The sequence below is a fragment of the Gopherus flavomarginatus genome, chromosome 18 (assembly GCF_025201925.1).
Source record: "Gopherus flavomarginatus isolate rGopFla2 chromosome 18, rGopFla2.mat.asm, whole genome shotgun sequence".
In the NCBI taxonomy this organism is placed as follows: domain Eukaryota; kingdom Metazoa; phylum Chordata; order Testudines; family Testudinidae; genus Gopherus; species Gopherus flavomarginatus.
The window spans coordinates 16,394,158-16,406,778 of record NC_066634.1 but is presented as its reverse complement, the minus strand read 5'-3'; the positions used below and the strand labels follow the sequence as shown (position 1 = coordinate 16,406,778).

Genomic DNA, 12,621 nt, shown 5'->3' with positions numbered 1-12,621 from the left:
AACCTTCCTTTTGATGGTGCGCCCGAGGGCGTTGTACCAGTTTCTTTAAAGGATCTGTCCCTGCCCTTTTCCAACCGCCTTTCCTTTTTCCTCCCTGCGTGGTCCCAGCTAACATCAGATCGTTGGGTCCTACACACATTGGAACTTGGATACCATCTACAATTTATTTCAACCCCCCCCCCTTCTACCCCTCTCCCTCGTCCCTCTTCAGGGACCCCTCTCACGAGCAACTCCTCCTACAGGAGGTGCAAATGCTCCTCACCAAAGGAGCCATAGAGGAGGTACCAGAGCACGAGTGGGGCAAGGGGTTTTATTCCCGCTACTTCCTGATCCCCAAGGCGAAGGGAAGTCTCAGAGCAATCCTCAATCTGCGGGAACTCAACAGATACATGGTAAAGTTGAAGTTCCGTATGGTATCCTTGGGGATCATTATCCCATCCCTGGAGACTGGTATGCCGCCCTCGACATGCAAGATGCCTACTTCCACATAGCCATCTTCCCACCTCACAGGAGGTTCCTCTGGTTCGTGGTCAACCGGCAGCATTTTCAGTTCACGGTCCTCCCGTTCGGCCTCTCTACAGCCCCAAGAGTATTCACCAAATATATGGCTGTAGTCACCGCCCACTTTTGCCGGAGTCGGATACACATCTTTCCGTATCTGGACGACTGGCTTATCCGTGGGACCTCCGAGACGCGAGTCCTCAGTCACGTCCACATTGTCAAGAACCTTTTCCTACATCTAGGTCTAATGATCAATGTGGAAAAATCGACTCTAATCCCCACTCAGAGGATAGAGTTTATTGGTGCCACCTTGGACTCGACTCTTGCCAAAGCCTGCCTACCACTGCCACGGTTCCAGGCTCTGACGGCCATCATCCGGAGGCTGCAAGCAGCGCCGCTAACTTCGGTACGCACTTGCCTCGCTCTCTTGGGCCACATGGCGGCCTGCATGTTCGTAACGAACTACACAAGACTGCGCCTACGGCCCCTCCAATCCTGGCTCAACTCGCAATGCCGTCGAGCCAGGGATCCTATGGACATGGTCATCATCATTCCCTCGACCGTGCTAGACTCCTTCCAGTGGTGGCTGGATCCCTCCATGGTGTGTGCGGGGCTCCCGTTCCACCTGCCCCAGCCCTCGGCATCCCTCACAATGGACGCATCATCCCTCGATTGGGGGGCTCACCTCGGGCACCTACGCACCCAAGGCCATTGGTCACCTCACAAACTGGACCTCCACATCAACGTCCAGGAGCTGAGAGCTGTCCGCCTCGCTTGTCAGACGTTCCGACAACACTTGCAGGGCCGTTGTGTGTCGGTATTCACCAACAACACAACAGCCATGCACTATATAAACAAAGAGGGCGGCACGAGATCTTCACCCTTGTGCCAGGAAACCTTACAACTATGGGACTTCTGCATAGCCCATTCTATACACCTGATCGCGTCCTTTCTCCCAGGAGTTCGGAACTCGCTGGCGGATTGCCTCAGCAGATCCTTCCTTTCCCACGAATGGTCGCTTTGCCCGGACGTTGCTCTTTCACTCTTCCGGAAGTGGAGGTTTCCCTGGATAGACCTCTTTGCATCCCGCGGGAATAGGAAATGCCAGACGTTCTGCTCCTTTCAAGGCCTCTCTCCGGGTTCAATGGTGGACGCCTTCCTTGTGCCGTGGACGATGCATCTGCTCTATGCCTTTCCACCGTTTCCACTCGTCCACAGGGTCCCACTGAAAGCACGCAGGGACAAAGCCCGCTTGATCGTGATTGCTCCAGCGTGGCCTTGACAGTACTGGTACACCATGTTGCTAGACCTATCCATAGCCGACCCTGTTCCTCTGCCTCTTCACCTGGACCTGATCACCCAGGACCACGGCAAGCTCCATCATCCAGACCTTTAGTCGCTCCACCTCACGGCATGGCTCCTGCATGACTGACTCACTCTGAGCTGCATTGCTCCACCCCAGTGCAGCAGGTACTCCTGGGTAGCAGGAAGCCTTCCACTAAAGCTACATATTTGGCCAAGTGGAAGCGCTTCGCTTGCTGGTGCGTGGAGCGGAACTTCCTTCCCACCAAGGTCTCCATATCCAACATCTTGGATTACCTCTGGTCCCTCAAACAACAGGGCTTGGCGGTATCATCTCTGAGGGTCCACTTGGTGGCCATCTCTACATTCCACCCAGGACAGGATGGCCACTTAGTGTTTTCTCATCCGATGGTGTCTAGGTTCCTTAAGGGCCTAGAGCACCTCTACCCTCAAGTACACCACCCTGCCCCAACATGGGACCTTAACCTGGTTCTTGCTAGACTCATGTCCCCTCCTTTCGAACCATTAGCAACTTGCTCCCTTCTCTACATCTCCTGGAAAACTGCTTTCCTGGTGGCCATCACGTCCGCAAGATGGGTTGTGGAACTTCAGGCCCTCACGGTGGACCCCCCCTATACTGTGTTCCACAGGGACAAGGTGCAGTTGCAACCGCATCCGGCCTTTCTCCCCAAAGTGCTATCAGTCTTCCGTGTTAACCAGGAGATCTTATTCCCTGTCTTCTTCCCAAAACCGCATTCATCTCGCAGGGAGCAGCAGCTACACTCCCTAGACATTTGTAGAGCGCTTGCTTTTTATACAGAGTGAACTAAGTCATTCCGCAGACACCCCCCCCAACTCTGTCGTGGTGGCTGAGCAGATCAAGGGGCTTCCTGTCTCCTCGCAGCGGATTTCCTCCTGGGTAACGTTATGCATCCGCTCCTGTTATGACTTGGCTCACGTCCCATTGGGCCACGTGACTGCGCACTCCACCAGGGCTCAGGCATCATCAGCTGCTTTCCTTGCTCACGTGCCCATTCATGAAATCTGTCGTGCAGTGACCTGGTCCTCGGTCCACACCTTTGCCTCCCACTATGCCCTGGTTCAGCAGTCTAGGGATGATGCAGCCTTCTGCTCCGCCATATTGCACTCTGCGACATCTCACTCCGACCCCACCGCCTAGGTAAGGCTTGGGAATCACCTAACTGGAATGGATATGAGCAATCACTTGAAGAAGAAAAGATAGTTACTCACCTTTGTAACTGTTGTTTTTCGAGATGTGTTGTTCATATCCATTCCACACCTGCCCTCTTTCCCCACTGTCGGAGTGACTGGCAAGGAGGAACTTAGGAGAGGACAGGTCGACAGGGGTATATGTCCAGCACCATGGCGGCGCCACTCCAGGGGGCGACCTGCCAAACCACCGGAGTTGCTAGGGTAAAAATCTTCTGACGAGTGTGCACGCTTGGCGTGCATACCTAACTGGAATGGATATGAGCAACACATCTCGAAGAACAATAGTTACAAAGGTGAGTAACCGTCTTTTGTTCAATTGGTTAGGTCAATATTTTTTCTAAAGGTCTGGGAAGAGGATTCCCTAGTAAATGACTGGTAACTAAGCAAAATACCCATGCATTGGTCTCCCACAGCAGTTGTGGCCCAGGCCCTGCAAGAGGTCGCTCCTGAAAATATCTCCTTCCTAATCAGGTGCATGTTGCCTATTGATTGGGAAATGCAATCTCTTTCTAGGTAGAGATGGGGGGAAAATGGAAGTGACATTTCTGTTCAACTCATCCCTGGGAGATGCTGCAAATGTGTAGAAAATGAAATCCATGTTGAATGTGATATAGCTGCAAAAAGATACCTATTTTTAATAGAGACCTGACGTTTGGTGTCTTACAGAGATTATAAGACGCACCTGAATTTAGTTCCTAATTTAAATCTGTGCCATTAGATTAAAGAAATAAAAGGGCACAGTTGGAGGAGTTGTACCTCACTATCACTACTGATATGTTGTATGGTTGGTGAAGAATTCTGCTCCAGAGAAGTATAAAATTACTCCAAGTAAGGTCAAAGATTTGACAAGAACTCGGGTAGAAATTACAGGTAGTGGTGGTTGATTTTCACCCCCGAGATGGAAGCTATGGTGACCTGTGGCCCAGGTAAACTCTCTTTAGAACCCTGCTCCCTAGTTAGGTGGCATTGGTCACACTCGTAAAGGATGCCATGATGAAATTGGGCACAACCGTCTTTTACCATTTGTATCCAAAGTTTCATGAAGCACAGAGAGAATCATAGAAGATTAGGGTTGGAAGAGACCTCAGGAGGTATCTTGTCCAATCCCCTGCTCAAAGCAGGACCAACACCAGCTAAATCATCCCAACCATGGGCTGTGTAATGCTGGGCCTTAAAACCTCTCAGGATGGAGATTCCACCACCTTCCTAGGGAACCCATTCCAGTGCTTCACTGCCCTCCTAGTGAAATAGTGTTTCCTAATATCCAACCTAGTCCTCCTCCACTACAACTTGAGACCATTGCCCATTGTTCTGTCATCTGGCACCACTGAGAACAGCTCTGCTCCATCCTCTCTGGAACCCTCCTTCAGGTAGTTGAGGGCTGCTATCAACTCCCCCCTCACTCTTCTCTTCTGCAGACTAAACAAGCCCAGTTCTTCAGCCTCTCCTCATCAGTCACGTGCCCCAGCCCCCTAATCATTTTTGTTGCCTTCTGCTGGACTCTCTCCAATTTCTCCACGTCTCTGTAGTAGGGGGCCCAAAAGTGGACGCAGTACTCCAGATATGGCTTCACTAGTGCCGAAAAAAAGGGGAATAATCTCTTCTATCGATCTCCTAGCAATGCTCCTACTAATGCAGCCCCTTGTGCTGTTAGCCTTCATGGCAAGAAGGGCACACTGCTGACTCATATCCAACTTCTCATCCACAATAATCCCCAGGTCCTTTTCTGAAGAAGTACTGCTTAGCCAGTCAGTCCCCATCCTGTAGCAATGTATGGGATTCTTCACTTGTCTTTGTTTAACCTCATCAGATTTCTTTTGGCCTAATCCACTAATTTGTCTAGGTCACTTTGGACCCATGCTTAGCCTCCAGCCTGTCTGCCTCTTGCCCCAGCTTGGTGTCATCTGCGAGCTTGCTGAGGGTGCAATCTGTCCCATCATCCAGATTATTAATAAGTATATTGAAGAAAACTGGCCCCAGGACTGACCCCCAGGGCTTGCCGCTTAATACTGGCTGCCAACTAGACATTGAGCCGTTAATCATTGAGCCGTTGAGCCTGACAATCTAGCCAGCTTTCTATCCACTGTGGCAGAGGTCTGACCTTGCCCCCGTGAGTCCTGCACTTCTAGGCGGTTTATGCTAGCCTCAGTGGCTCACTGTGCCCCTCCACATAGCCCTTCTCTCTCTAGGGCCAGCATTACAGTCTACTGAGCCCTTTTCATCATAGGCCAGCAAGGAGGTTGGTGAGACTCTCCCACAGTCTCTGTTGTCCCTGGGGGCTTATTTCAGAACAGTTTAGCCTCCTGTCCTGACAGGGGCCTGACTTCCCCTCCCAGGAGATGTTCCTGTAGTGGTGGGTTGGGGGGAACCCGGGTCCGCCCTTTACTCCAAGTTCTGGCCCAGGGACCCTAATGGTAGCAGTTGTTGGCAGCCAACCTTTCACTGCCACAGTTGCTACATTTCCCTGGGCCACTTCCCCACAGCTCTCCTGCTTCTCCCTTTTTCACCCTTACCTTAGGACTCCCTTACCAATGGTTTGAGAGTGTCTTCATTAACCAGCCCTTCGGCCGCACTTCCTCTCCTCTGGCTTCCTGGCTCTCTTCTGCCTGACTGGAGTTAGCCCTTTTTATAGTATCAGTGGGGCCTTAATTAGAATCAGGTGGTCACATTAGCTTACTGGCCTCACTTGACTCTTTGCAGGTTAATTAGTCAGATGTTCTCCTTAGCCTGGAGCAGCCCCTGCTCTTGTCAGTCAGGGAACAGAAAACTTTTAATCCAGTGGCCAGTATATCTGCCTTCTCCTATTCTGCTGTACCCAACTGGCCTGGGTCTATCACATATCCCTCCCCCCTGCTCAACACCAAGGGGTTGGACAGCTTGGGACGCTAGATAGTGTATGCGTGATAAGCCATTGGCATTGCCATGGTTATTCCCTGCTCTGTGTGGAACTGGAAAGGTTGGAGGGATAAGAACCACATGGTTACCCTTGTGTTCTTTTTCTTGTTCCGTTGCATCCATTGAAGAGGGGTATGGTCAGTCACACGGATAAATCTGCACTCCAGCAAATAATAACACAATGTTTCCATGGCCCATTTTATGGTGAGGCACTGTCTCTCTCTACTACTGCATATTTTTGTTCCCTCAGAGGGAGTTTCCTACTGAGGTAGAGAACTGAGTGTTCCTCCTGTCCAACCATCTGCGATAGGACGGCCCCTAACCCTGTCTCGGATGCATGTGTCCGTAGGATGAAGTCCTTGGTGAAACCTGGGGCTATCAATACAGGGTTAGTGCAGAAGGCAGTCCGTAGGTCCGCGAATGCCCTCTTTGCTGCATCAGACCATCTGACTGGATCAGGACCACGGGCCTTCACTAAGTCTGTTAGGGGACGTGCCGTTGTAGCAAAATGGGAGATGAAATGCCGGTAATACCCCACCATCCCTACGAATGCTCAGACCTGCTTCTTATGACTCAGCCGAGGCCAATTTTGAATGGCCTCTAACTTATTCAGTTGGGGTTTTACCAAACCTTTTCCTGCCACGTAGCTGAGATATTTGGCCTCCGTGAACCCTACAGCGCACTTAACAGGGTTCGCCGTAAGGCCAGCTCGCTGGAAGGTATCAAGGACCGCCCCCACTTTTTCCAAGTGGGTCTCCCAGCCTGGGGTACGAATCACCACGTCATCCAAGTAGGCCGCAGCATAACTGATATGGGGGCGTAATAACTTGTCCATGAGGCGGTGAAAGGTAGCTGGAGCCCCATGTAGTCCAAAAGGAAAGATCATATTGGAAGAGACCCTCTGGTGTAGAAAATGCTGTCTTTTCCTTTGCATCTTCAGCTAGGGAAATCTGCCAGTACCCCTTTGTCAAGTCTAAGGTTGTCAAGTACCGGGCGTTCCCCAGACGGTCCACTAGTTCATCTATGCAGGGTATAGGGTAGGCATCAAACTGGGCTATCTCATTTAGTCGATGGAAGTCATTGCAGAACCTTGTGGTACCATCAGGTTTGGGCACCAACACTATTGGGCTGGACCACTGACTGTGGGATTCTTCGATGATCCCCCATCTCCAGCATTTTCCTGACTTCCGCTTTTATTTCCTCCCTTTTGGCTGCTGCCACCGGGTAGGGCCTCATAGTTATGCTGGCCCCAGGGTTTGTAATGATGTGGTGATATGTCCCGGTTGTGTGACCCGGCTTTGTTGAGAATACATCTTGATATTCGGCAATCATCTCAGTTACCTCTTTCTTCTGGACTGTCGTTAGATCAGGAGACACCCTCACCTGCTCATGTTTTTTGTTCCCTGGATGCAGCTCTTCTCGAATCACTGTGCATGCCTCTTGCGCATGCCATGGTTTCAGAAGGTTGACATGTTATATCTGCTCTACTTTTCGATGTCCTGGTTGTCACACCTTGTAATTTACTTTCTCTATGGGTTCAACTATTTCATAGGGCCCTTCCCACTGGGCCAACACCTTACTTTCAGCCCTGGGTACCAGTACCATTACTCAGTCATTGGGTTAAAACTGATGAAACTTGGTTTGACGGTCGTAGTATGTTCTCTGGGCCTCTTGGGCCTTCTCTAGGTGCTTCCTTACTATGGGAGTGACCTGGGCTATCCAGTCCCTCATCCGTAGTACATGTTCTATTATGTTCTTCCCCTCACTGGGTTCCTCCTCCCAAATTTCCTTGGCTATGTCCAGGATGCCTTCGGGGTTGCATCCATACAACAGCTCAAAGGGGGAGAAGCCGGTGGAAGCTTGGGGGACTTCACAGATGGTGAGCATGAGGTACGGTAGTAGGTTGTCTCAATCTTTCCCATCCTTGCTTACCACCTTTCTTATCAGGCCCTTGAGGGTTTGGTTAAATCTTTCCACCAGACCACCGGTTGTGGATGGTAAACCGAGATCCATAAGGGTCTGGACATGGAGCAGGGAACAACTTGGACATGAATGGTGTTCCCTGGTCTGTGAGGATTTCTTTTGGTAGCCCTACCCAGGCAAAGATTGCCACTAATTCTTTGGCAATGCTCTTGGAAGCTGTGTTTCGTAAGGGGACAGCTTCTGGGTACCTGGCTGCATAGTCTAGGATGACAGGCACATATTGGTGGCCTCTGGTCGTTTTCTCTAGCGGCCTCACAAGATCCATGGTGATCCGCTCAGACGGACCTTCAATGATCGGCAAGGGTACCAGAGGAGCTCTTATATGTGGACAAGGGCTGTGCGGTTGACATTTGGGGCAAGAGACACAGTACTGCCGGACGTCTTCATGTACCCCTGGCCAGAAGAACCTGCGTAAGATTCTCACCTGGGTTTTATGCACTCCCAAGTGTCCTCCAAAAAGGTGACTGTGAGCGAAGCTTAATATTGCCTTCTGGTGTTTCTGGGGGACTAGGAGCTGGTGTACCTCCGCTCCTGCATTTGCGCCACCTATTACAGGAAATACCTCTTGATCACAAAATAAGGTCCTGGCCCCCGGGCCTTTCCCTCTATGGGTACCTCATCTATCTCAACCACCTCCTTCCTGGCATTCTTGTACCTTGGATCTTCCACCTGGTCCTGTCCAAAAGTCTCACTAGGAGGGCAGTGAAGCGCTGGAATGGGTTACCTAGGAAGATGATCAGGGGAGAGAATTCCAGGGTAAGTGATTTTGAAGTAGGAAAAATGCCCATGTGTTTGGTTCCCAAAGCATTTGTAACCCAGGCCCTACAGAAGATCTCTCCTAGCTAATCCTATAGTATGGGAAATGCAGCCCTTCATGACACAGATGTCGAGGAAATAGAAGTGGAGTTTTTGTTGAATTTATCTTTTGTAGGTGCTAAAGATGTGTATAAAATGAAACCAGTGTTGAAAATGTAATATCTTCAGAAAAATAGCCATTTTTTAATAGAATCTCCAGCTCTGGTATCTAACGAAGATTCTGATTCAGGCCTGTATCCAGTCCCTTCCCTGGACCTGTGCCACCAAATTAAAGAAAAGCTGGGCATATTTCAGGAAGCCATTCCTCATTAACACTGCTGAGCTTTTATGTGGTTTTGTAAAGGATTGTACTTCAGAGAAGTGTAAATTTAACCGTATCCAAGACCAAGATTTGGAAAGAGCTGAAGTTGAAAGAGTCCACACCCAGTTCTTGGTTTCCACCCCAGTAAAGGAAGCTACGGTGACCAATGACCCAAGGAAAATTGTTTGTACAACTCCACTTCCTAGTTCAGTGTCACTGATTACACTTCCAGAGGATGCCAGGGTTAGATTGAGAAAAATCATCCTTCACTGTTTGGATCCAAACAGAAAGTGCTTCATAGGACATTCCTTCCCCATGGATCCCAAACTGGCTGCCTGATTGGGTATCAAGGACTTTCAGGCTGTAGAAATGATGATAACCAATGAGGCAACAACTCTATCAAGCTCCAATTTCAGACTTCTGGATACACGCATGTTGAGTCCTGATTCCCTGGTTTTGTGTCTAATGCTGTGGCTACACAATAAAGCTGATGTTGGCACAGCTGCACCAGTGTAGCTGTGTTGCTGTAGCACTGCTATTACAGATGCTCTAAGCCAATGAGAGAGATCTCTCCAGTCTGACTTTATTACTCCAGCAAGCGGCGGTGGCTATGTTGGCAGGAGAAGCTCTGCTGCTCATGTAGCGCTAGCTACACAGGGGGTTAGGGCTGTGTAACTACATTGCTCAGCAGTGTGGGTTTTTCACACCCCGAGTACTATTATTATACCGACAAATGTTGTTAGTGTAGAGCAGACAGTTTTCTCTTGTGTTCTATGCATTTATGTCACTTGTCCTCTCTCTCCTCCTACTTTGAAAGATTAAGAAGTGTGACGAGAGATATTTTTTCTCCATGATGCAACACACCCACATAGGAGACCCCTTCCACCAACACAAATGGCAGAAGATCCTGAGATATATGAACTCACAGAAGTGGCTGGGACCTACTTTGAAACAAACCACAATTTGAGCCAAGGTTCAGTTGTTAGCAATGGGGATTAAAAGAAAACTAACCTATATGACAAGAATTTGTGATCATTGAATATGTTATTGGTACCAAGGAAAATGAAATTATAGGCAAAGTAAATGGTTAAAGAGTAATACTGTGATAATCTGAATTATTTTAGAAAACTGAAAGTTGTCCTGTTTTTTGTTTTGTTAGTCGTACAGGAAATGATGGCTAATTTTGAAAAGTTTATATGATTTAATTTATCCGCTGTAGTGTAAGGAGTCCTGGTCAAAAACCTCACTCCAAAAGTTGGGGTGGGAGACTGTGTGTGAGAAAGAGTGTATAAGAGAATATTGGCTCAGTATAGATTTTAATTTTTTGTATTTCAAATAGAACTTATTTTGGTTAGTTTCAAAGTCAATTTCTATTAAAAGGAAAGCTACTCCAGGAGATAAGTTTTTACCCACTTAGACTGTAAGGGTCACTGTCTTCCCCACTTCTCTAATTTGCAAAGGAAAAGCCTGACATCTGTCATAGGATGTATCCAGCATGTAGGAAGGCTGCACTCATCAACCATCAATATAAAGCAAAAGGCTGAAATCCATTGCCTTTCTGGCCAATAAGCCATCTAAAGGCTAGTCTACAATGAAAAGCTATGCTGGCAGAGCCACATCTCTCAGGGGTGTGAAAAGTCCTCTCCACTGAGCAAAGTAGTAAATGTGACTTGAGTCCCACTGTAGACAGTGTTAGGTTGTCAGAAGAATATTTCTAGTGTTTGAAGTGTAGACGCAGCCTTAGATGGATTGATCCCCTCTGGGAAGCGAGTGATGACATCAATTCCAATTTTGACCCATCTTCCTGTATGTGAGAAAGCTGCTAGTATGGAGGGCTGAGCCACTGTCCTATCGCCTGGTTCCTCAACTGTAGCTACAGCTCTTAGTACCCATCAATCCAAAGACTGAGAGAAATCTTGAGTTCCAACCATTGTCATTTTATTATCTTATTGTTCCTCTCTCTGTTTTTTGTGCTGGCCTTTCTGTTATATCAGGGTGTGACTATAACTCAGTGCATGTGGGACAAAAGCTCATTGGTGCCACTTGGCAAAGGGGTCATTGTTATTCACAAGCAACTCCTGTCTCAGACCTGACAAACTCGCCACACCTAATACACTGATTTTATGATATTTATCCAGGAGGCATAGCAGTGAGATCTCCACTGAAAGCTTGTAAATTATTGTTACTCCTAATCACTGTGAGGGGTTTGTATGAGTCATATTTAAGGAGTAATGCAAGTACATGGAAAATTATGCCCATATGGTATTGTTGTGAAAGCGAGTCACCCCAATCATAGGTCTTGGTGGGGGGGAATTGGCACCTGTCCCTTGCTAGGCAGTTATGTGATGTTTTGCTCCATTGTCAACCTTTGCACCAACCCAGAAAAGCCAATGGAAAACCATCAAGGGTGAACTGTAGACATGGAAACCCTGTGGAAGTGACAAGGACAATATGAGAATGAGGAGATCATCCTTTCTGTGAATAAAGACAAAAGACTCATTCAGTTCATAACAAGGTGGAGAAAAACATTCTAGGTCCATTAACCAAGGAGATTGCTAATGGCCAGTGGTTCTTCATGAAAGGCAGGGCCATGGCTCCTAGGGACTAGCAATCAGTGGAATTGCCTGAAGCATGAGGTGAGAATCTACTTAGATAGGAAAGGTAACTATTAAAAAGTGTAAGTTGCATTTTCTGCTTTTGTTTAGTTGGTAACAGTTGGTTTCCATCACTCACATTGTTTAAATCTCTATCCGTTGTTAAATACATTTTTGCTTGCTCAATACTCAAGTGCTGTGTGAGGTACAGTAGCAGTGGTCCACAGTAAAACTAGTAACCTGGGATATATCATTTCTTCAGGAAGAGAGAATCTGGGATTTCTCTGAGTATCTGGTGATCAGGTCTGGACCCCAGAAGGGGACACATTGAAGGAACTCGGATTAGGTTGTCTGCTGTAGCTCAGAGGAGGGTCCTTGAGTTCCAGCAGGCTGGGTGAGTTTGATCACTAACATCCAGCTGCCAAATGCAAAACTCCCTCTTCCTAGTGGCAGGTGCCAACGAGGAGACTCAGTCCTCAGCACCCTGAGAAGGGTCACAATGTGTGTCTGTGTTGATTCACCTGTCAAATCCACACAAGGAAAGCTCTCTATGAAACCATGAAACTCTGCCCTATGAAATCATGGAACATGTGCTCTTCGCTCTGTGAAAGCATGTAAAGAATTCAAGCACTGAAGGACAGGGTTTGGATTCAGAGTGACCTAGACAAATTGGAGGATTGGGCCAAAAGAAATCTGAGAAGGTTCAACAAGGAGAAGTGCAGAGTCCTGCACTTAGGAAGGGAAGAATCCCATGCACTGCTACAGCCTGGGGACCAACTGGCTAAGCAGCAGTTCTTCAGAAAAGGACCTGGGGATTACAGTGGATGAGAAGCTGGATGTGAGTCAACAGTGTGCCCTTGTTGCCAGGAAGACTAACAGCAGATTGGGCTGCATTAGTAGAAGCATTGCCTGCAGATTGAGGGAAGTTTGTTCGTTTCAAGCCTGCATCTTATTCATTTTATTTGGTGACCCCTCCTAGTTCTTGTGTTATGAGAA

General features: G+C 48.3%; 1 pseudogene; it reads left to right on the top strand.

The window, feature by feature from the left end:
- Positions 1 to 12,621, top strand: part of LOC127036689 (zinc finger protein 883-like) — a 199,723-nt pseudogene that overhangs the window by 34,492 nt on the left and 152,610 nt on the right.